The sequence below is a fragment of the Armigeres subalbatus genome, chromosome 3, assembly GCF_024139115.2.
Source record: "Armigeres subalbatus isolate Guangzhou_Male chromosome 3, GZ_Asu_2, whole genome shotgun sequence".
NCBI classification, from domain to species: domain Eukaryota; kingdom Metazoa; phylum Arthropoda; class Insecta; order Diptera; family Culicidae; genus Armigeres; species Armigeres subalbatus.
The window spans coordinates 175,367,667-175,393,951 of NC_085141.1; the positions used below are offsets into that span (position 1 = coordinate 175,367,667).

General features: G+C 42.1%; 1 protein-coding gene and 1 long non-coding RNA gene across 2 annotated transcripts in view; one reads left to right on the plus strand and one right to left on the minus strand.

Moving 5' to 3' along the window:
* The window catches only part of LOC134220474 (cardioacceleratory peptide receptor-like), a 271,750-nt gene that overhangs the window by 62,518 nt on the left and 182,947 nt on the right, over positions 1–26,285 (plus strand). The gene's annotated exons all lie outside the window — the stretch shown is intronic.
* Positions 12,229–13,202, minus strand: LOC134223617 (uncharacterized). The gene is made up of 3 exons (XR_009982633.1): positions 13,101–13,202; positions 12,964–13,040; positions 12,229–12,893 (listed from the first exon to the last, which is right to left on the minus strand). It is a non-coding gene; the product is annotated as an uncharacterized LOC134223617 (long non-coding RNA).

The window sequence follows — 26,285 nt, forward strand, 5'->3', positions numbered from 1 at the left end:
GATATCGTCCGCAAATCCCAGGACCATATGCGATTTTGTGATAATGGTATCGCTTCTTTGCACACCAGCTCTCCTAATCGCTCCCTCGAGCGCTATATTGAACAGTAGATTCGAGAGTGCATCACCCTGCTTAATCCATCTAAGGTAACAAATGACGTTGATATTTCATCCGTAACCCTTACATTTGATTTTGATCCGTCCAACGTTATACGATTCAGCCGTATCAGTTTCGCCGGAAAACCATGTTCAAGCATAATTTGCCATAATTCATTCCGTTTCACTGAATCGTACGCCGCCTTGAAATCAATAAACAGATGATGTGTCTGCACGTTGTACTCCCGGAATTTATCAAGATTTGTCTCAGGGTAAACATTTGATCCATCGTTGATCGGCCCTCACGAAAACCTGCTTGGTATTAACTGACGAAGGACTCTTCAAGCGGTCTCAATCTGTTGAACAGAATACGGGACATAATTTTGTACGCCAAATTAAGGAGGGTTATTCCTCGATAATTGGCGCACTCCAGTCTGTGCCCTTTCTTAAATATAGGGCAAATGAGGCCGTCTAACCAGCTAGCAGGCATTTCCTCGTCTTCCAATATTTTTGACATAATATGGTGCAGAACTTCATAAAGCTGCTCACTGCCGCATATCGTTCTGCTCCATTTTTTCCTGCGCCTCACTAATCACTTGTTCTTCGTACTCTTTTTTCTTCCTGCGGTGGGTTCGTTTTTTGGCTGCTCTTGCTTCCTTGTACCAAAATGGTGGGTTGCAAAATGGTGCTGCAAAATGGTGGGTTGACATTAAGGAAGAAGCGCTCAACAGAGCTCTGGTCCCCACAAGTCCCTATCTCACGCTTCCACGGGTCGTCCGATGACAAAAGACCGCCAGCTAAGGGTTATGTACTTAGCTGGTAGTGCAGCCTGGGCTCTGTTGTCCTTCTGACATCAGCTAGAGTGAGAAGGTACGCCTCGAGCGTCTGTTCACCAGGAGGTGCGGCTCAAACAACGTCTGCCTGGTACCCAGCGGTTGATTAACGTAATGCTGTATCGCGTCAGCTATACCTAAGGTGGCAGCCCCATCATCGTGATGTAGGTAACGCGACCCCGGTAAGGTAGCTTACTGAAGCCTCTCAAATACCACGAAAAATGGAGATAGAAGAAAAAGAGAACGTTATTTTTGGCAACCGACCCGGCAACGAAATAAGGACTATAATTGGAAACTCGGTATCTGGAATGTCAGGACCCTAAATGAATCTGGGCGAGTGAGCCTTCTGGCTCGCGAACTGCGGAAGGTTGGAGTGAACGTGGCCGCTATTCAAGAAGTCCGATGGCCCAGATCCGGAGAACGTGAATTCCGAGCTGTGGACCCCACGACCAACACTGCATTCAAGTATAACATCTATCACAGCGGCGGTGAAAAAGCAGAGCATGGAGTTGGTTTCGTAGTGATGGGCAAGCAGATGAAGCGAGTGATGGGGTGGAAACCCATTAGCGAACGAATCTGTGTGTTGAGGATACGGGGCAAATTCTTCAATTACAGCCTAATCAACGTTTACGCACCGACAAACGATAAATCCGACGATGTGAAGGACACGATTTATGAATGTCTTGAAAAAGTCTATGGAGAGTGCCCAAAGCATGACGTGAAAATTGTTATCGGAGACGCTAACGCTCAGGTCGGTAGAGAGGACTTTTTCCGTCCCATTATCGGTAGGGAAAGCCTTCACACCGCTACCAATGACAACGGCCTACGGCTAGTAAATTTTGCTGCTGCCAGAGGGATGGCCATCAGTAGCACATACTTTGCACGAAAGAACATCCGAAAGCACACCTGGAGACACCCAAATGGTGAAACTTGCAACCAGATAGACCATGTTCTGGTGGATGGGCGCCATTTCTCGGATGTTATCGATGTGCGGACATTCAGAGGTCCGAACATTGACTCTGATCACTACCTCGTTGTCAGTAAAATTCGATCACGGTTGTCAACTGTATCGAACGAAAGATCACAGCGAACGATGCGTTACAATATCCAGCGATTGTCGGCGGAAGGAGTATCGGCTGAGTACCGTCAGAAGCTCAACGAACGGATAAGTGCAATCAACGTTAGCGACAACATCAACGATCTATGGGAGTCGATCCATGGAGCGGTGAGCACAACAGCACGAGAAGTGGTAGGCACTGCACAGAGGCGACCCAGGACGGGTTGGTTCGATGTGGAGTGTCAGAGAGTGACAGACGAGAAGAACGTTTCCAGATGTGTTAAATCCGAACGGCATGCTTCCCGCGCGCTAAAAAATTATAGCCGTATTTCTCTTAGTATTATCATTCTAAAATAGTGTTTTTGTACGAATTGTGAAGCAAAACCTGTAATATCTTGTTGTACGACAAAAAAACAGAATAGAAGCAATAAGACCTGCAATATAGTGTTTTAATTGTCGGATCAAAATGGAGAGCAATAAATGCTTACGTTGCATTGATCGTAAAAGTGAGCGTTATACCATCTGCGAAGGGAGGTGCGCTAAACGATTCCATGCTTCTTGTATTGGTCTATCTGAAGCAACTATGTGTGCGCTGTTTACGAAAAATATCCTGTGAATGTGTGACGGTTGCTTAGCTGAATATTGTACCAACCGTGATGCCGATGCTGAAGCAGCGACCGCCGACGATGAAGATACGTCTATTAAAACCGATACTGTCGAATCGGATATTGCAGAATTGAAATTGAAAGTTGAAGAAATTGTTGATGCGCTTGCCACTATCATCCCACATCGAAATTACTTTTACGAGAACGAGAACCTACATTCAACCCCTGTGCCATCATATAATAGCCATCATTTGTTGAATGGGACGAAAGTCAGTAGCGGTAATGTCAACTCGAACGCCAGCGCGAATGCACATGATTGCACTCACTGTAACAATACGTTTTGTTTATTTATTACTAACGTCGACTGTCGTGCTTCAGAAAAAGATGTCCATCAGCTTGTTCGTGAATGCCTCAATATTGATGATCTGAGAACGGTTCGGATAAGGACACTAATACCAAAGGGACGAACGAGAGATGATTTGGATTACCTTTCATTCAAAGTTGTGCTGGATTCGAAGCTAGAATCGTTAGCAATGCTACCGACAACTTGGCTTACTGGACTGAAATACCGAAAGTTTGAGCATCGGTCTGCAGTATGGATACCAAAGAATAGACATCATGTAACATAATCAATTAAGTATGTGAATGAAATTTGATGTGAATGCAATTGTTATAATCGTTTCATTGTTGTAAGTTGTTAGGCGAGGATTCTTGAATTTTGTGCAAGTTGAGATAATGTTTTCATTTGATTTTTTTAGTTTAAAAGTATAATTGAAATGTTGCTTTTCCTGTAGTAATATAAATAGTACATAAGTATTTCAATAAGACTGTAATAGTCAGTTGGAATTAAATAAAATAAATAAATAAATAAATAAATAAAAGAAGCCGGATGTTGGTGTCGGGTACCCGATCGAATAGAGATCGGTACAAGGAAGCAAGAGCAGCCGAAAAACGAACCTACCGCAGGAAGAAAAAAGAGTACGAAGAATAAGTTATTAGTGAGGCGCAAGAAAGAATGAAGCAGAGCGATATGAGGAGGTTTTATGAGCCTGTCAATGGCGTGCGAAGGAAGACAGCGCCATCTCCCGTCATGTGCAACGACCAACATGGGAATTTGCTGACAGATAAAACTGAAGTGGCTGCCAGATGGAAGCAACACTTCGAGACTTTGTTGAATGGAGGAAGTGACGGTGCATCGGTGAACAGAATAAATATTAGCGACGATGGATAAGAGTCACCTACACTAGATGAGGTTAAAAAAGCTGTTAAAGAGCTGAAAAACAATAAGGCTGCGGGGAAGGACCAGCTCCCGGCTGAATTTCTCAAACACGGCAGTGAGCAGCTTTATGAAGTTCTGCACCATATTATGTCGAAAATATGGGAAGACGAGGAAATGCCTGCTAGCTGGTTGGACGGCCTCATTTGCCCTCTCTTTAAGAAAGGGCACAGACTGGAGTGCGCCAATTACCGAGGAATAACCCTCCTCAATTCGGCGTACAAAATTATGTCCCGTATTCTGTTCAACAGATTGAGACCGCTTGAAGAGTCCTTCGTCGGGGAATACGAAGCAGGTTTTCGTGAGGGCCGATCAACGACGGATCAAATGTTTACCCTGAGACAAATCCTTGATGAATTCCGGGAGTACAACTTGCAGACAAATCATCTGTTCATTGATTTCAAGGTGGCGTACGATTCAGTGAAACGGAATGAATTATGGCAAATTATGCTTGACCATGGTTTTCCGGCGAAACTGATACGGTTGATTCGTATAACGTTGGACGGATCGAAATCAAGTGTAAGGGTTGCGGATGAAATATGGACGTCATTTGTTACCATAGATGGATTAAAGCAGGGTGATGCATTCTCGAATCTACTGTTCAATATAGCGCTCGAGGGAGCGATTAGAAAAGCTGGTGTGCAAAGAAGCGGTACTATTATCACAAAATCGCATATGCTCGTGGGATTTGCGGACGATATCGATATTATCGGAATTGATCGCCGTGCCATGGAAGAGGATTTCGAGCCTTTTAAGAAGGAGACAGCGAGGATTGGACTCACGATCAATACCAGCATTAGTGGTGGTGGTAGCGAAATGGTGCTGGATGGTGAAAAATTTGAAGTGGTGGAAGAATTTGTGTATCTTGGAACATTAGTGACGTGCGATAATGATGTTACCCGCGAGGTGAAAAGGCGAATTGCAGCTGCAAATAGGGCTTATTACGGACTTCGTAACCAGCTTAAGTCCCGTAGTCTGCAAACGAAAACAAAACTCGCGCTGTATACTACTCTGATTCTTCCGGTGGCTTTATACTGCCATGAGACATGGACGTTAAAGGAGGTTGATCGGAGAGCTTTCGGAGTATTTGAGCGTAAGGTGCTGCGGCCAATACTCGGCGGTAAACAGGAGAACGGTATCTGGTGGCGTCGCATGAATCACGAATTATACCAGGTGTATAAAGGGCTGGATATTATTAAGCTTATACAACACGGCAGACTACGGTGGGCTGGTCACGTTGTTCGTATGCCGGAAGAACGTCAAGCGAAGATTATATTTAGTAGAGAACCGGGAAGAGGCCGCAGGCTTCGTGGAAGGCCGCGTACACGATGGCTTTTTGCAGTTGAAGAGGACCTGAGGGCGCTCAATGTTCAGGGCGACTGGAAGCGATTGGCCCAGTGGAGAAAGATACTCCATTCGGCGTTGGTTCATCGAAGAGCTGTAGCCCATCAAGTATCAAGTATCAAGTAAGCATTAGGCAATAAACTTCAAAAAAATATATTAAGCTCGTTTAGTGGAATGTATTAAACCGTCTAAGACGAATTAAGTACTGTCCATTTAATTCCACCAGTTAATTTTCGTTATCTTTGCAGATACGTATTTCGACCACAACTGTGTGGTCGTCTTCAGTTTCTTGTACTTGACTCGACTTAGTCGAGTCAAGTACAAGACACTGAAGACGACCACACAGTTGTGGTCGAAATACGTATCTGCAAAGATAACGAAAATTAACTGGTGGAATTAAATGGACAGTACTTAATTCGTCTTAGACGGTTCAATAAACTTCACCAAATCACTGCAAGAATCGGGCCTATCGAAAAAGGTTAACAGAGAGTGGCTGAGTGATTAATTGAAAATTTAATGATTTCTATGTTATGTTAATCGAGATAAACCAGCCTTGGGCTTAAATATCGTTAATAAAGACATATTATGTATATCAGACATCCAAATAAACTTCGGTTTGACCTGAATAACAAATACAATAATAAGACAATTATTTTACACCAGAACATAAACACTATTTTCAAAATTGAGTAATTATTTTCTGAGTAGTATTGATGAGAGCGTAAAGATTTAAAATGTTGTAATGTAGTGCACTCAGGGCACGACGCATTCGTTCTTGTGATAAACATTGGTTGAGACATGAAACGTAAACCAATCTTTTCGGAAATAAATGAAAAGTTGAAAACAGACCATGTTCCAGTAGAAACGTAGAAAAAAAGCCCGGAAGTATTGCTCTTCAACATTGCTGAGCTTCTTGGGCCATCATCACATTTCAAAATGGTTAACGTAGAAAAAAAAACAATATAGAACTTTTCTGTGGTAAAAAACTCACTTCTAGAGGGATCGATCGTCTGACCACGTACTTAAAACCCGATCTGGATCATACTTGGGTGTGACTAATATGAAAATAGGAAAACCCATTACCATTTATTCCGTTTCTATAACTAGATATGTGATGATATCAATGCAATTGGTTCATTTTCGTTTCTACTAGCTGCATTCTTGATATCCTTGATTTTTGACCATAAGCCGTCCCTATTCTAACAGTGTTCAAAAAATACCAAAACCCAAATACGAGAAATGCTTAGAATAAATCGAGACTCCAAACCGTATACCAGAGCTAAAAGACGCATTTGCATTTTAAAATGCGAAAAAGTGCTATTCAGCAATGGTGTCGCGTTACGAAATGCAGCGCGTTATATTTATCATATTCAAAGCGAAAAATCTGAAATAGAATATTCTATCTAAAAGGAAATTTTGTGGGAATAATTTTTTACCTGTTTAACCATATGCCCCCGAGGCTTATTTTCGAATGCAGACCTATTTTCTTGTTGAAAGTCGGCTCCTCATGGCGTTACGTTGGATGTGTCATAAAGCAATGTAAATGTGAACTTTCACAAAAATATGAAACAGAAAAATCCTTCATCATCTTAAGTAAATTAATTAAAAGTTTTTAAGCCGGAATTGTTTCAACATTTTATATTTAGTTCCTTAATGCACTGCCGTTCTACGCATATTTGTGATGAAAATAATCCAAAATCCAGTCTCACTAATTTCAGAATCGATTGGATTTTGAAATTTTACAAATATTTTTGGGATGTTATGAGCGTGTTTTCCAGCACATAAAACGAATCACTACTTATTTAAATGGTTTCAAATCTCTAATATCATCAAACAATAACTTAATTTTTTAATGGGACATAGTGACTCGAGTTTAAGATTTTTCTTCAAAGGTAACATGGGATAATTATGCAGCCTTTAACAGTGCAGCCTTTCATCGTTCACAATATTTGCAAACTTTCGATTTTTCATGGAAAGTTCATTCTGCTGCCGAAACGATTTTGATATATTTTAGCTTTCTGAAACTGATAAACAACTGGAAGGTTTACCAAACAATGTTCTTAGTATAATGTAAATTATGTTTTGTTTATGTTGAGCTCGCTGAGGGCCATGGAGTGAAATACGGAAAAAGATCATGCAGCATGTTCGCTTTATCATTCCATGAGTAATTTTTCATAACACCGTTTGAGAACTTCTAAATTTGTTCACTGGATCAATGAATGAATCAATTACCACAACATTAGATAAACAATAAAAGAATGTGTATGGAAGTGTAGGATCATTTAGAAAGCCATCCTTCATTCCCTTATAATCTGATGTATAAGACATAATCGGCTTGAACAGATGCTTGAAAATTTTCCATTCATACCACGCAACCACTTCCAGTGTTGTTAAGATTTTCCTAAAACGCCTGCAGGGAAATCAAACAAACTCATCTCACAGCAGTCTGGTATTCATCAAAATTCATCCATTTAGCATCACATTAGCGTTCTCTCATTACTCAAACCGACGATGAAATTATTGTACCATTAGCGGAAGATTATTCCTCTTTGTACTGGGAGCGTTGGAGTTTGCTGATCCCACCAAATGCGATGCAATTTATCAGAGTGCTTCCACTTGCGCTGGAAAATTGGCCCCCACTCACTGGATGTGTATCATTCGACTATTATCTTTCGCTTCGAAGTCGATGAAACATTTTTGATTGATGCACAGAGGAGTTCCATTGAAGTGCCAAGAACGTGACAGGAATGGATAATTTAACCTTCAAGACAATTGAAACTGACTAATTTGAAACGTGGAATTGAATTGGAATACTACAATTGTTCATTATTTTCTTTTATTGTACGAACCACCAGGTGGACCTCTGAATTCCAAGTGGTATCCCCGGATTCCGTGAAACATCATCTCACTTCGACATTTGCAGACAGATCATACTCGAGCTGCATCTCAAACAAAAATATTAATCCTAATTGAGTTTACAATACCAACCTAGAATAGTTAATTGCTAACCCACTTTTTTCATTTTTATTCTCATACTCGAAACGATAATAATCTGCATCAACCCAGTGACAAGCCAACCATCAAACGTGGTTTACTGTCGATAGGTATTCATCTTACCAACAACGTCTGCAGACGTGCTCCTAGTGGGCAATAAATCAAAACAAGTGCCCCAGGGGGCATGTCACCGCAACACACTGAGATGACTGTCCTGCTTTATTACGTTTTGGTTTCCCCTGTCACCACCGAATTGTATCCGCCCCGCCACCATAATCGGCGATGAAATACATTCTATAGAACACACGCCACAAAGCGATCCAAGCAGAAAGTATTTTGGTAATTTATGGCATTTTATCAGATTTTCTCTGTTCTGTCGTTAGTTGGTTTTGGTTTCCACATCTGTCGTACCACCTACAGCGTCATTGCCGATCGATAGGGTTGTTGCTTACAGATTAACTGTATCTCAAGACATTATCAACCGACGCAGCAAAGTAGATCAGGCTTTGTTTCGAGCCATATGAAGAAATCTGGTATGTCCTTACCATGTCGTGAAGTGACAGGAACAGATTGCTTTTCAGGATGGGGGAGGACCCTCTTGGTCAAAACGTAATTTCATTGTTCCAACATTATATAGGACGCAACTTAGGCTAGCTAAAAGACAATCAAACAAGAAGTTTTTCACGTTTCATAAAACAGCGGGGAAGAGTTGTTTGGCTGAAACCCATTCGGCCGAAAGCCATTTGACTGAATGCCACTAGGCCGAACAAACCATTAGGCCGAAAGTCGTTTGGCCGAAAGGGTCATTTGGCCGAAAGGGTCATTTGGCCGAAATGGTCATTAGGCCGAAAGGGTAATTAGGTCGAAAGGGTCATTTAGCCGAAAGGGTAATTTGGCCGAAAGAGTTATTTGGCCGAATTGTTGCCATTGACATATGGCTAGGGTTTTGCTAAATCGCTCCAAGTACCAATAAAAAATACCCATTGTTTGCCCAAGTTTCCATGTAGAAGATTTAATGTATTGCAAATCGTATTCGAAGGTTCGGGGGGCATGGGCCCAGTTCTCCACAAAACCTAATGTATTCGAATGAATCGAAATGAATTAAAGAAAAATAGTTCATTGTTTACGAACAAATTATCACAACTCAGTAAAAAAGAAACTCGACCATATAACTTTTTTTTTGCTAAAACTTATTGCCCAAAAGACCCTAAATTTGGTATTATGAGTTTAACATTTAGATATACTAGTCCACAAAGCTTTGGAAAATGTATTGGATTCGAGTCCCGTCGAAGGGAACGTGGTTACCTCCAATTCATGTTCCAATCAATATCTTCCACATAATGTACATATTCACATTATGAGTTTTCACAACTTTGTAAAATACAGAAGATTTATTTCAATTTTGACGGATATAATCAATAAACATATCGGAACTAATCGGCGATTCGGGTGAGCATGATTTTGTGGACAAACCTTAGGAAACAAATTCCTGACAAAATAAGCAAAATGACGGATTGTACCCGACAAACTAAACTTTGAATATTTATCAGCTATTTGTTTATTTGCAGATGATGAGACACTTGCCTCAACCTATCTTCAGACATCAGTCACCTTTGCATTGCACTGAACGAAGGTACTGTTTTTGGAAGGTGATAAAATAGGTCGCAACTATAGATAGTCGAATCTACTATCTATAGTCGCAACATATACCAATAGTAACGATAAAAGGCGAAAGCCCAAAATGCTAGATGAACACAATTAAATCATGATTCTTGGAGTGTGAAAGACAGAATAGCATTCAGTCAGTCTAGCATTCTGTAATTATGAAAAATGCAACTAGCACTCGGTTCGTGTCGAAAGACAAATGCACATACTGATGAAGAATGGCGAAGATTTCCACCAGATCGTGTTGTCAGTTGTCAGGTCTAATGCAAGGAGGACCGAATAGCGCACAAGAGCTTAAAACGATAGCATTTGCTGTACCTTTACTGTACAGAGGAAATGACGATGGCGACGGCAAGTGCTAAAAGTAAATTAGGAGAGTTGCTGCAGAATTAGACCAATACTGAGAGGAAAATCGTACAAAATGAATCATGATTGTCATGTCTACAAACATACTTAGCACCTAAGATACTGCGATGAAGTACTACACAGTTTATAAGACTAACCTTGTTGGATAAACGTACAAATTATTCTTTTTATAGGAGGTCCGGAGACCCATAGTGTTAAATACCGATCGACTCAACTCGACGAATTGAGGTGATGTCTGTGTGTGTGTATTTTTTTTTTCTTTCCAAGCAATGGAGGGAGAATCTGCTCAACAGACATCCTGGGTTGTCCAGGAAGTGCGGGGTTAGGGACCACCTCCAACAGCAAACGAGGGAGGCAGGACTACATCCCCGACCCGCTAAACCGTTTCCATTCCATTCCATTTCCAAGCCAATAGTCCCTTCGGTACAACCAGAAAGTAATGCTTCAAAGGGGGGCAGTGCACAACGCACCCTCGAGGTTAGCTGCGTGTCCTTGCAGCATCGAACATCGTGACACGCTTTTTTAGAAGAACACCATGGTATCGTGCCAGCGCATTGCCGGCTTTCCAGATGGCCTTACCACGCCCTATGTCCTCGGAAGGTGGGAAAGGTCGGCTTCGCGCCTGCTTCCCTCTGCACGACTGGTATTAGGAATGATGATGCCGCGTGCACCCCAAATTGACCTCTCTGCGATAGGGTCTATTCGCCAACACACAGAGGGACTTGCCGACGCGGTGCCTACGCCTGCCCCAGCCTTGTCGAGGACCCCTTTCCGTCCTCGGGCTCGGAACCCGCCCGGTTGACCGACGCCGCGAAAGTGACGATGAAAGGATCAAGTTCGACCACAGGGCATGACCACAGGTATGACCTATGATGCCGACTCCGATCCTTTTGCCCACCTCTTATTTGCGCCTGAACTAGCCATCCTTGAGTCCACGCGCCACCTTCTGTTTAGCTTCGAGACGATTTGGGCGATTCCCGATAAAACGGCGTTCCAGCCAACTTCATCTTTACACATCCTCCGAACTAGGTTGTCCGGGGTAGTGTCCAGACCACATGTGACAAGCATGTGGTCACGCATTGCGCGAAAACGTGGGCAAACGAACAACACGTGTTCCGCCGTTTCCTCTAAACCTGCGCACACCAAACACTTGGACAAGCCAGCTGCGTTACCTGCACTGTGATTTTCCAGCACGCTTAAACGCTGGGCACTTCGAGCCCCCCATGGAGTGCTTGCTGTTCACAGCTTTGCTGGAACAAATCAAACAATTGGGAGGGTTCATGCAGCATTGTGCCTTAAGTCCCTCCAATCCGCAGCGTCGGCAGAGATTGCTTCTGTCAGGGCCTTTGCAGTCCCATTGCTTGTGCCCCGGTTCCAGGCACTTGAAGCAAACTTCGGATTGTTCGTATATGCCCACAGGGCACACCGACCATCCCACCTTGACGCTCCCTAACCTGACTACCTTGCAGGCGTCCGCTGCTACCTGCGTCCCTGCCGGACCTTTCCGTAGCCGAACGGCTGCGGTAGGCGTCTCCACTTCACACTGTCGCCGCAGTGCCGTGACGAGCTCTTCGACTTCGGTAATCTCGTCCAGGTCTTTAACCTTTAGATTCACCTCCGTCGTGAGTGCCCTCACCTTGACCGTCTCGTCTAAGACTTCATCCGCCAACTTTGAAACGAATGCTTTTTGGAATTGTGACCTACAGCAGCTTATGCGCCACTCACCAATGGTGAGACTGCTGAGGCTGTTAATGGCCCGGCAGAGGCTCTTTTTCTAGGGCGGGTTGAATATCCTCAAACACCCAATCACACTTAGCGAACCACAAAGTAGGCTTCAAACAATACCAAACTGAACCGACTTACTTAGGAAAAAGAATAATAATAATACAAACTATCAAAAGGATAAGGCTGAATGAGACTTATTTCTAATTATACCAATTTCAATTCAAACCGCATAATTCGTTAACCCTCTAATTGGTGGCGGCCTAGATTTTCAAGTCCTGTTTATTGGTTCCAATATTCAATACAGAGGCCTATCTCACTTGAAGGTGACGTCACCACTATTTGGTTTGGATTCCTACACTAGATTTTAGATACTTAATGCTAATAATATGTACAATAAAAATCTCTGACCTTTTTCCATCTGCAAATTTCACGAAATCACGTTGAATATTCCGGCTATAACCCCAGGGTTCCGCGAATCCACCGATGAGCTGCTGCCACGTGGCCTTGCTTCGCATGCGCATGCGGCTGTGCAGTTGCAATTGTCGTCCACCGAACCGCGCACCTTTCAACTCCGGACCTCTGTTGTCGAGAAGGGTCCGTTTTCTCACTACGCTCTAGTTTACCAAGATGTGTATGTTGGGGTTGCCTAACTAACAGGGGCAAACATAACCGTGATCCACTTTGCGCGCGATTAGACGTGCGATGTTATGATGACGTCATCAGACAATTGTGCAACCAGTCGGAATGCTCAAAGTTATGTTGCGAGGGAGCCTTGGCCGATGTCGCGTGGCAAAGGGAAAGCTTGCGTGAGCGTCCACAGAGAAATAGGGATGTGCAATTTGCGGGGTGTCTGCGCACAGGGTGGTTTATCGAACCGCAGATCTTTGTCAAATTCGGAACCAGCACTAGCACCCGTGGAGACCAGCGGGAATAACCTGGTCGATCGAATATTTATAAATTTCACGATTCAGCTGATAGGATTTTTTTAGAAATAAGTTTTCTTACCTTATAATTTATCGCAAATTATAATTAGTAAATGCAAAGCGATTTTCAAAATGGCTTCCTTAACAATTGCACTCAATCTACAAAATGGACAATTCCTATTAAAACTGATACACTTTTTTATCTAAATATTCTTTCACCTGCACTACAATCTTTGTATATTTAATTACAATTTTCAATTGCTCAACTAGCAATAATTTTCTTATAGCACTTCAACGAAGTATAACTTTTGTTGGAATAATCGTTTGAAATCTTTTAAGCACACCGATTAAGAATTGTCAACGAATCGCACGAGAATAAACTTATGATGGAAATTTAGTTTTAAAACCCCAAATTCTGCGCACCTATTTTTAAGAGAACGCAATTGGTAACACCCCATCTCATTCTGCCTTGTATAATAACTGTCAAGAAATCGGAATCTCATTCTACCACGGCATCGTATATATCCTATACAATTAGGTAGAAGTTCCTTAAAAATATTTGGGTGTCCAGTTCAATTTGCTCTTTTTTAATTCTCTCGGTGGTCAGCTGAGTGGTCATACGTGGAGAAACTCACGGCACAATCTAACTAAGCTTTAACAAAAAAGCTTCAGATGTCTCAGCCATTATTCGAGATGGCGCGTAGGTTGCAAAAGGGTCTTAAAGCTCCATAAGCCGGTACACGGAGATAAATATTTTGTTGAAGAAAATAATTGTTACATTTTCGCCGATACTAACAAATAAAAAAAAAATTGAAATCCTAAAATCTCAATTTTTTAAATTTTGATTTACGTTGTGTTTACATTTATTTATTAACTAACTAGTTTCATTCTATTGAATTTGAAATTTTATTTAGAAAAGTTGAAAACTATTGAAATTTCCCACCGGATATTCCGAACCAACACTGTCCCATTCCTTTATGATTCCTTTTACTATAATTCATTCTAATCTCAACAACATCAGAGAAGTCTGATCAAACTGTCTTATCCACTAACCGAATAACTTCAGACATATCTGAAAATTTTATTTTCCTTCACCGATGAAATAACTCCAATGATAATTGGAAATTCCTATTAATCGTGTACTTTAAACTCAAATACGCATTCACGCCCTAAAAGCTCGCTCTCTCAATGAGAGTCTTTCTCTATTCAGAATAACCGGCGAGAAAACATCGCATACAGTTTTACGGAGAGACAAGAGGAAGAAATTCAAAGCAAAATAAAGAACTGTCAGAATCAAACTATGGATTGTGAATTTTATGTGAGGTTTAAGTGAAGCAATATTTTCTAATTGGCTATTATTTTATCAAAATCCGGGCTATTGCTAATGGTAAAACCGTACGAAGGATAATGATATTGAGAATTATAAAGTGGACGATGACGAATACTGTATTCCGAACGGTAAGTACTCTAATCCTAACTAAACTATGGAAATTCATTTGATTACAATTTTACAGGGACAAAACTACACGAAACGAAACGAATGGCTGATCTACGTGCGAGGAAACAATGTGACATCTCAAACACGGATACGATACCTCAAGGAGTGTTTTATGCTGTATGCTCTGGTTGATGGAGACTAGCTCAACATCGACATAGCTGGTTGTTTGTGTGCATCTTGCATGCTGCAGAAGATGCCTTCAACGTGAGGTAACATGTACATGACTTCTCGAACGTTGGAAATAAACAACCTCTGGAGAGTGTTTTTGTGATTATAATACTCTTAGTTTATGTGCACCAGAAAGATGACACCGTCATAGCTTGAACTTTTATGAATTATGCTCTTTTTAGGAATGACCCATGATACGCTCCGGCGATTCTCCTGCCGTCTAATCCCTCAAGGATGTACGTATTTGAACCCAACTTTTCCCTGACACGGACCTTCGTGAATTTACTCGCTAGTTTACCAACAAAATCGCGACTTTTGTCGGACAAGTTGATATTTTTCTTGAAGACGATGTCGTTGGGTTCGAAGTTATGTTTCGCATTCGCTCGAAGGTTGTATGATTTGGAGTATTTCTGGTACGCGTTCATGAGATTTTGTCTTACCAAACCAAACAGAGATTGCATTTCGTCACTGAGTTTCATGGGGGTGCGGTTAGGGTCCTCTGATTCTCTCAGGAAGTCGTACTCCGAGCCTGAGCTAACCATGTTACGTCCAAAATTAATGAAGAACGGAGTATAGCCAGTGCTGTCGTGTACGGTTGTTCTTATCGCTTGGGCAATTTTGTGAATCGATCGGTCCCATTCACGGTGGTCTTTCTGCTGATGAAGGGAGCAGCGAATAGCCGTAACAATTACTCGGTTAACCCTTTCCACCGGGTTTGGGCTAGGGTGATAAACTGCGAGGTTCCAGTGTGTAACTTCATACGCCTTCAGCAGTTTACCGAACGCCTCTGATTTGAAAACTTTCGCGTTATCGGAGATACATATGGCTGGTACTCCAAACAAATTGAATACTTGGTTTTCTAGGAACATGCATACAGCTGGAGCGGTGGCGTTACGCATGCATTGAACCATGATGAACTTCGAAAAGTGGTCACATACAACCAGAAGCCAAATGTTACCGCTCTTCGATCTAGGGTACGGCCCTAGAAAATCCAAGGAGATAATTTCCCAGGGTCTGGAGCAGATTTTCGGCTTTCCACAGACCGGTCTAACATTCAGATTTGGGGTTTTCGATTCCTTGCAGATTAGGCAACTATTGCAGTATCGTTGGGCATCCGAAGACATTCGCGGCCAATAGTATCGCTCTCGTAGCCGTGCTAGAGTTTTGAGAAACCCATAATGAGCAACTTCATGTGTTTGCTTGATAAGGGTCCGACGTTCTGGAAATGGGACAACGTACTTCCATCTAAAACCTGGGTCTTCTAGAAGCGTGCCGTTAGTGACAAATTTATAGATTTTTCCGTCCGAGATTTTGAAATCCTTGTAGCGTTCCGGGTATTTCTCAATCATCGTCTTCAACTGAGTGGTGTATGGGTCCGGTATGGTACAATCAATGGTGCAAATAGAGCGCGAAAGAGCGTCTGCGGGGATGTTCTCTGATCCCTTTTTATATTGATAAAGAACATCGTATTTCGCCAATTTTAGAGCCCACCGAGCTATTCGCGGCGATTTTGACTCAATCGACATACTGTGAAGGAACGTAAGGCTCATAGCGTCCGTTTGTACTATAAATTGGGTTCCTTCCAAAAAATGCTTGAAATGCTCAATACTCATCAAAACGGCCAAACACTCGCGTTCTGTTGCGCTATACCGTCGTTGGGTACTGGATAGCTTTTTCGAGTAATAAGCGATCGTACGGCGTTCTCCTTCTTGGATTTGTATCAGCACCGCTCCGATGGCCAAATCCGAGCTGTCAGTTTCCAAAATAAAAGGAATTTGGAAATTGGGATTGGCCAAAATTGGGGCAGATACCAATACGGTTTTAAGCTTCGTCAAAGCTGTTTCGGCCTCCTCGGTCCACGCGAATTTCTTTTTATTCTTTTTCAAAAGATCGGTGATAGGAGTCGTTATATCGGAGTAATTCTGCACGAATTTCTGGTAAAAACCAGCTAAACCAAGAAGTCGTCGTACCTCTTTGACTGTATTGGGACTCGGGTAATCCAACACAGGTTGTATTTTGGTGGTATCCATCGCGAGGCCGTCCTCTGACAAGACGTAGCCAAGGTAACGGATTTGGGTCTGACAAAATCGACTCTTAGTGAGGTTGATAGTCAATCCGGCGTTTCGTAAACGTTCAGCTACTTTCTGTATGAGCTCAAGGTGCTCTTCGAGGGTATTAGAGACTATTATTATATCGTCTAAGTATACATATACCCGTGGCTCAAGGTCATGTCCGAGTACCTTAGACATTAACCGAGCCATAGTCGCTGGCGCATTAGTAAGCCCGAACGGCATTACGGTGAAACGAAAGAGACCTTTATTCGTTTTGAAAGCCGTTTTGTCCTTTGCCTCTTTAGCTAACGGAACCTGGTAGTACGATTCTGACAAATCGATTACGGAGAAGAACTTCGATTTTTCGATTCTCTGGAGAATACCCATCATATTTGGGAATGGAAAGTCATCTCTTTTGGTGGATTGATTGAGTCGTCTTGAATCCAAACAGATCCTCCACTTCCCGTTGGATTTCTTAATTGGGAGTAGCGGATTGACAAAGTCTACGACCCTTCGCATTCTTCAATAACTCCTAATTTGAGCATTCGATCCACTTCCGTATCGATTACCTGTTCGACTACTGGTGACCAACGGTAGGATGGAATTCTTTTAGGCTTCGTCCAGGTATTAACTCTATCTGATGTTCCAGGATATGAGTTCGACCTAAAGAGCCTTCTTTAGTTGCTGGTAATTGCTGCACAGCAAGAAACAGGGCTACACAATCCTCCTCTGCTAGCTGATGTTCGGTTACAATATCCCCAGGGCCATTTATGGGATTCTCTGGAATCTCAATAGTTGGTATCTCCAGGCTTTCATCGACTTCAATAGTTGTTTCTCTTTGACTTTCTGAGCAAGGTACAGGCTGTACTTGGAAACAAATCTTTTCTCGATTTCCAAAATAGTCTTCAATGCAAACCATCTCTTCTTGAACTTCACTCGATGTGGTTTGGGTTGATATAGGTCCTACTAGCTGAAACCCGAATTTATTTAGAAAGTCGACTCCCAAGATGAGGTCCTTCTTCATTTCGGGTATAACTATGGTGGGAAGTACATGAGTTGTGGATTTGTAGGAAACTGGTAGATTTACATATCCGAGGCAATTATAGGGTGTTCCATCGGCGGTGGTCACTTGAAGCTGGAGGGGATGTATAGTTAAACCCAGTTTTTGTATTAATTTAATTGAGCTGATCACCGACAGACTCGCTCCTGTGTCGGCTAGTCCCTCAACTACTTCTGACATTATCCGTACTATTAGATGTGGACATTTGTGTACGTGGGTCTCAATGTGGAGAACTTTGTTGAAATAACAATGTTGAAATTTGGGAACCTGGTTTTCAACGGGTGAGGAAAAGCGATCCCCTGACAATTCCTCTTTCATTCGTTTTTTGACTCCTCCTCGCCGCGAGGTCTTAAGTCATGCCTATTAGGGCATCTAAATGCGGTCGTATTAACGTAACCACAGACGTGGCAAAAGATCTCTTTTCTTTTGCTACAGTCCTTCCACAAATGTCCGCTTTGCCGACAATTCCAACAGACAAGCGGTAAAGCGGTGGATGTCTGTGGATTGTCAGAATTATGCGGATCACGTCTAGGGTCCAGGTTTGAGCGTGCCGATCTTTCAAACCGTTTCTGTAAAGCGAATATCTGATCTACAACATCTGGGTCTTCATTTCCTAAGTCGGAGTCCTCGGCAGTTATTTGATGAACCATAGGTCTCGACTGACCTCCGACGGCATACAGATTTGGCTCAAGTGCGTCGAATCGGTAGCACATTTGTGCCAAGTGTTCAATCGATGCAATCTGCTCTAACGCCAAGCGTCGCTTGTATCCGATTTTCATGTTTTCGACTATTAATTCATATTTTTCTCTCTGTCATTTTATGGTGTAGTCTTTGTGCTAGCATTTCAATGTCCGCTAGAAAAGCGCTAAACAGCTCGTTGGGTCGTTGCTTCCTATTTCGAAGTTCCTCTTTGACAATCCGATCACGGTTAGGGTTATCGTATCGCATTTTTAAATAACCCACCAGTGCTTCCCAAGTGTGAAATCGATCCTCGTATGTCGTATACCACACATGCGCATTTTCCTTAAATAATAGATGCGCATGCATTCTCAGGTCATCTTTACTGATTGCGTAGGACCGACACAATATATCGATTTGACGCAAGAAGTCCGTTACGGGAATGGGATTATTATCACCACTGAATTTTGGCCATTTTTCAATGATACTACATTGTTGGTGTGGCTGACGTCTCTGGTATCCCGACAATCCTTGGTTATGTTGAACCGCTGTTGGGTAGACTTGATTCGAGTAAAATCCATAAGGTTGTTGAAGTCCTGGTTGCAACGACGGATTCAGAATTCTTGGCGAAACGGAGCGAAAATGTTGATTCATCGATCTATTTTCCAGTCCAATATTCGTGGGTTGAGGCTCTACTGGGTTCTGATAAGACAACGCTAATGGCGGAACAGGATCACTAAACGAGGTGTGACTTGTTCTAAAATCTCTCTGAGAAATTTGCATCACCTCGGTGTCCCGAAAGCCGACGTTTGCGATGCGATCTGCTAATCTGCTAACATCCGCATCTTGAGTCATCATGGGCAACGATCCTTTGTCCAAGAGCTTATTCAGGTAGGACCTAACATAAGTTTCAATTTCAGAAGCGTGTACATATTCGCTCATATCCTTTTCCTTTATTCCAGGTTGCTCTGCGGCCAAAGCAGACTGTCGTCCTTCTCGCGGTTGATATAATCCAGATTCTTCTTCCTGCTCTAATGCTGGAGGGAACCTAGACACGTTTCTCAAGTTCCGATGATTTTCGGGTCTCGGCCGAGTAAGATTGGATTGAAACGGAGGGGTGTAGAAGGTCTTATCCAAAAAGCTGGCAGAAATAGTTGCTGGAACATCTTTGCGTTTTGGAGAGCTGCTGGATTGAGGCTGATCATTCAATGCCTCAACGACAGGATCACCTAGATACCCAGGCGCCGATTGACGGCGGTTTGTATCCACGATCGTTGCTTGACCTGCATAATCAGATCCACGATAGGTTGGAGCCTCATTGGATGAAAGGAACGGGTTGATTCCTGGTTGCGGTAACGGAAAACCACCTACAGCTCCTTCCTCTTCAGCAGGGTGAACCGAAGATGAACGGAGTTCCGGAGCGACTGTGCTCAACGGTACGGTTGGTTCTCGTGATAAACCCATTACAGGATTCTCTAGATGAGGATTCCGGTTTTGAGGAAATTCCGTAGTAGCCTGGCCTCGGCTGTCCTTTGGTGAAGATTCACACGTTGGCTGACGGCTGTCGGTTCCCGATATTACCGACTTCGGTTGCTGGAGACTACCAGTACTTGTGGTTGGTTGTTGAAGATCCTCTGTACCCGTTGTAGCTTGGCTCATCTGTTGGGTCCGATACGACACGATCTGGCAAGTTGGCACCATCCACATAGCTTCACCAAAGTCCACTGAATAATATTTCACCGCCATTTGGGCAATCACATACAACAACATTTTCTTCTGGTCCTTCTGCTTCTCTGTTTGGAGAGCATAACGACGAACACGTTTATGGTAATGCACTAATCGTGACAGACATCCGGCACCACGACCGTTCAAGATTTGATCTTCAATCTCTTCTAACTTGTCCGGTATAGTAGCATAATCATGAGCAAATTCATAAGGAGATTTCAAAACATAATTCGGGTCTTCGTTGCCTCTCAGCCACTTACGAAGAGTCCGACGTTTTGCAATAACCGGTACATTAATCGGTTGCGACCGGATACTCAATTCATAGTCCAACTCTGCTTCAAGAAGGTCATTCGCATTTATACGATAGCCATCCATTTTTAAATTTTATCAAAAACAAAAAAAAACTACAAAATAATTTTGATTAACTTTTAAATAAGAGGTATGGTTAAAGTGAATTCAAGTGGAAAATTTCAATAAAATAACAAAAGAACCAACTTAACTTAGTAATGAAAACTTACTTTACCAAAGAAAAAAACAAAACCTTATTAAAAAAAATCTAAATTTGTTCAATCCGAATTATCAGAAATACTAATTCGAAATATAATCCTATGTATTCTTCGGGCCCCACGTTGGGCGCCAAAATGAAACGAATGCTTTTTGGAATTGTGACCTACAGCAGCTTATGCGCCACTCACCAATGGTGAGACTGCTGAGGCTGTTAATGGCCCGGCAGAGGCTCTTTTTCTAGGGCGGGCTGAATATCCTCAAACACCTAATCACACTTAGCGAACCACAAAGTAGGCTTCAAACAATACCAAACTGAACCGAATTATTTAGGAAAAAGAATAATAATAATACAAACTATCAAAAGGATAAGGCTGAATGAGACTTATTTCTAATTATACCAATTTCAATTCAAACCGCATAATTCGTTAACCCTCTAATTGGTGGCGGCCTAGATTTTCAAGTCCTGTTTATTGGTTCCAATATTCAATACAGAGGCCTATCTCACTTGAAGGTGACGTCACCACTATTTGGTTTGGATTCCTACACTAGATTATAGATACTTAATGCTAATAATATGTACAATAAAAATCTCTGACCTTTTTCCATCTGCAAATTTCACGAAATCACGTTGAATATTCCGGCTATAACCCCAGGGTTCCGCGAATCCACCGATGAGCTGCTGCCACGTGGCCTTGCTTCGCATGCGCATGCGGCTGTGCAGTTGCAATTGTCGTCCACCGAACCGCGCACCTTTCTACTCCGGACCTCTGTTGTCGAGAAGGGTCCGTTTTCTCACTACGCTCTAGTTTACCAAGATGTGTATGTTGCACGCATACCAGGAATGACAATATTATTAAACTAAGATGAACCTCCGATCTGTTTTCACAGGGTTCTAGTTCTAATCATCCCATTTCAGGAAATCATTCGATCAAAATATTCTATCGGTGAAAACCTCAGAAAATTAGGTTTTAAGATTTTACAAGGGTTAGACATAAAGGTTGAGATAGGAAGGAAATTGTTGAAATTCAAATTAGGATCAGAGTAAACGTGAGAGCGATGCGACGCTACAGTGCAATTTGATAGCTCATTGATAATGCTTGTTATTCTTTTATGTGAGTAGCGTCGCATCGCATTTACTTTGGCTTGCCCCTAAGACGATGACTATGTAGAGATTTTCTAGACCGTGAGATTCAATAGCCACTCTGTAACAGGTTTTCGGTGCTCTGGAATTGTGACAATTGGTTCAGGGGATATGACCAAATTGCTTACGAAAGAAATTATGTTAAAATAGGTATCAAACTTTATAGTTATGCAAATCGATTAGTTGATTCCAGATTCGACAAGAATGCCATTTTATGTTTTTTGAACACAAGTTGCATTCACAGCAGAAATATTATGACCATTGCGGCTTATATTTTTTTCATTTGGTTCATAATTTTCAAATTTGGCAATTACTGATTTCACATTTCTATGGCACCTGGAAACTGATAAAGATTAGTCAGTGAGTCTTCTTCTTCTTCTTATTGGCATTACATCCCCACACTGGGACAGAGCCGCCTCGCAGCTTAGCGTTCATTAAGCACTTCCACAGTTATTAACTGCGAGGTTTCTTAGCCAGGTTACCATTTTTGCATTCGTATATCATGAGGCTAACACGATGATACTTTTATGCCCAGGGAAGTCGAGACAATTTCCAATCCGAAAATTGCCTAGACCGGAATCGAATCCAGCCACCCTCAGCATGGTCTTGCTTTGTAGCCGCGCGTCTTACCGCACGGCTAAGGAGGGCCCAGTGAGTCAGTGAGTCTTATAGCCCTGAAAATCTAATCATAGCCAGAGCAAGAGGTAATAACATACATACATATATCATAACTTGATATTAATAAATGATACTTGTCATAGATAAGTTACAACGACTGTGACACGACTTTATTAATTTATATGGAAGATGCTGTGACCAAATCGGTCTGACTTGTGTTGATAGGATGATAAATACCTCTACCATGTTGTTATTGTGTACTATACTGCCGTCATACGCATATCTGTCCCATGTATGCTGGGATTTCCTATGTACATGGGCCAATTATGCGTAGAACAGTAGTATATCCGTATTATAATAACTGAATTGATATTTGATATTCGTAGAACATGGTTGAGTTACTATTTCTGGTTATTTCCGTTATATGCTCTTCCAACCCATAGATCATTGCAGTTGAAAGTATTGAATATTAATGTGTTTTAAATGTATTCCCTCTTGCTCAAAATATGAAAGCTAATATTATATATTTGCATGGTCTCGGTCAGTGTAAAGCTCTCCACATAGTGGTAATGATGCCTTTCTCGTGCCTTTATAAGAAATTAAAAAGCATACAAGAAAGGTCCAAAATATCACTGATAGGTAGAGAAGTCTTTATTTTTGAATCCGTTTAAACCCATTTTAAAATATCACGTCGAACGCAATTTGTTTCGAGTACATCGGATGAGTATAGATGCCAGGAAAATGATTTTTCTATACATTATTATTTTGGCCATAACTAGCTCGTAGTCCGATGTATGGCGTATTTTCAATAGGAAATAATGGGGATGATGAATACCACCCTGTTCAAGCCAATCGGATAACACTGAGTTATTTCACGAAAAATTAAGCTAAATTGAATTTCGACATTTTTTCCTATCTCAACCTATATATATATATATATATATATATATATATATATATATATATATATATATATATATATATATATATATATATATTTACATATATCTAACCCCTGCAAAACCTTGCACTCCAATTTTCTTAAATTGTCACCGATCAAATATTTTGATCGCTTCCCTTCCTGACAGAGGATGTTTAGTACTAGCCACCCTATAACCAGAGACCGGCGGAGTGAAAAACTGTCGAAATGGCAACGTATGAAAATGCATGAAATCGTGAAAATAATATTGGCATCACTTGAACTTTTTGCTTGCTTCTTATGGGTGCAAAAAGTAAACAAGTCGAATTGGAACCGTTTTTGACGGTTCGATTGGAAACAAGATGGCGTCTTCGCCGATCTCTTATTGTAGTATTTCTATTTAGTACTAGAACCCTGTGGAAACAGATCGGAGGTTCATCTTAGTTTCATAATATTGTCATTCCTGGTATGCGTGTGTTGGGGTTGCCTAACTAACAGGGGCAAACATAACCGTGATCCACTTTGCGCGCGATTAGACGTGCGATGTTATGATGACGTCATCAGACAATTGTGCAACCAGTCGGAATGCTCAAAATTATGTTGCGAGGGAGCCTTGGCCGATGTCGCGTGGCAAAGGGAAAGCTTGCGTGAGCGTCCACAGGGAAATAAGGTGGTGCAATTTGCGGGGTGTCTGCGCACAGGGTGGTTTATCGAACCGCAGAACTTTGTCAAATTCCGAACCAGCACTAGAACCCGTGGAGACCAGAGGGATCAATCGAATATTTATAAATTTCACGATTCAACTGATAGGATTTTTTTAGAAATTAGTTTTCTTACCTTATAATTCATCGCAAATTAATCAGTAAATGCAAAGCGATTTTCAAAATGGCTCCTTTAACAATTGCATTCAATCTACAAAATGGACAAACCCTATTAAAACTGCTACACTTTTTTTTATCTAAATTTTCATTCACCTGCACAACAATCTTTGTATATTTAATTCCAATTTCAATTGCTCAACTAGCAATCATTTTCTTATAGCACTTCAAAGAAGTATAACTTTTGTTGGAATAATCGTTTGTCAACGAATCGCACGAGAATAAACTTATGATGGAAATTTAGTTTTTAAAAACCCCCAAATTCTGCGCACCTATTTTTAAGAGAACGCAATTGGTAACACCCCATCTCATTCTGCCTTGTATAATAACTGTCTAGAAATCGGAATCTCATTCTACCACGGCATCGTATATATCCTATACAATTAGGTAGAAGTTCCTTAAAAATATTTGGGTGTCCAGTTCAATTTGCTCTTTTTTAATTCTCTCGGTGGTCAGCTGAGTGGTCATACGTGGAGAAACTCACGGCACAATCTAACTAAGCTTTAACAAAAAGCTTCAGATGTCTCAGCCATTATTCGAGATGGCGCGTAGGTTGCAAAAGGGTCTTAAAGCTCCATAAGCCGGTACACGGAGATAAATATTTTGTTGAAGAAAATAATTGTTACAACTTCTTGTAGGCGGCGCCCTTTTGCGAGACGCCCCGCTTCAGCTCGAGGATCATCTCGCCCGTCCGTGTACGTCTTATTCGACGTACGCCGGCGCCGAGTTCACCGAGTTTGACGTCACTTCTCATCCCCTTCAAGACGTCCGAGTACTTAGCCTCGTCCGTCTTGATGACTAGGGCATCGCCCCTGGAGCGATTGGCGCCTACCCTAGACTTGCTACCCTCATTCGCCTGGGCCTTCTTTTCGGCCCTTGACGTCTTCGGTTTCCTCTTGTTCTTGACCAGGGTCCAGGAGGCGTCATCCCCTATATTTCCCTGGTCTGGGGCGGCTGAGAGCTCTCAGCCTGCCGTAACCCCTTACCATCGTCTTTCCTGGGTGGACGGGCCTTTCCAGGTCCTTCCTCTCCCGGTTTGGGAGGTACCTGGCCGGGGTTCAGTTTCCCAGCCAGACTACCCTTGTTCGTTTACCTTTGTTCAACCCTCCGCGTTTTGGAGCGACCCCCAGGGAGCTCATCCCCTGGAGACTGTCTCCCCCGTTTTTGTGTCTGCTTCGTTGGAGCGAGCGTGCCCGCGAATACTTGAGCCTCAGTCTGGGTAGACTTTGGCACTACCGTCTTCGCTGGAACACCCTCGGTCGATTCGACCTTGCCCGAGTCCGAGTCCGCGAATCCTTGGGCCTCAGTCTGGGTAGACCTTGACTCCACGGATTTCATGGGTTTACACTTGGCCGTCCTGACCGCCCTCTCCAGCTTGGCGTCCAACATCGACTTTCGAAGTTTCAGCAAGCTCCTCTTGAGGCTTTGTGGTTGTGTGTATGTCTGTAGACAAATAAATCTCACTCATTTTTAAGGCACTTATCCTATACCGATTTGCAACAAGTTGCATTCGACGCAGAATCCTGTCCCATTATTTCCTATCGAAAATTGGGCGGATCGGACTATGGGATTCGGAGTTATGATCAAAATACATTTGTTTTACATACAAATTACTCACTCATTTTTTGGCACTTATCCTAAGCCGATATGCTTGCAGCAAAATGCTTTCGACGCAAAATCCTGTTCCATTGTTTCCTATTGAAAATTGGGCGGATCGGACTATGGGATCGCAAGTTATGGCCAAAATACTATTTTTATAACACACGAGAAGGGCTCCATCACCGCTAGGAGGATTAATCTGGGTTTTTAAAGGTTTCGTTTTAACGCTCCCGGAAGGATGATACGCCGTAGTGAATTCTTCAGACGTTCAGCACACCAAACGCAGAATAATCCGCTTAATGCTTGTTTATTTTATTTAATAATGTTTATCATTTGTACGACTTCCATATTGGTAGAGATGTTTTCATTTAGCATTTAAGTTTTAGTCTGTACGATGTAAATATGTCGAAGACTGTAAATAAATCTATATACATTAAAATGAATTTCTGTCTGTCTGAACCTTATAGACTCGGAAACTACTGAACCGATCGGTGTGAAAATTTGTATGCAGAGGGTTTTGGGCCGGGGAAGGTTCTTAAGATGGTTTGAGCCCTCCTCCTCC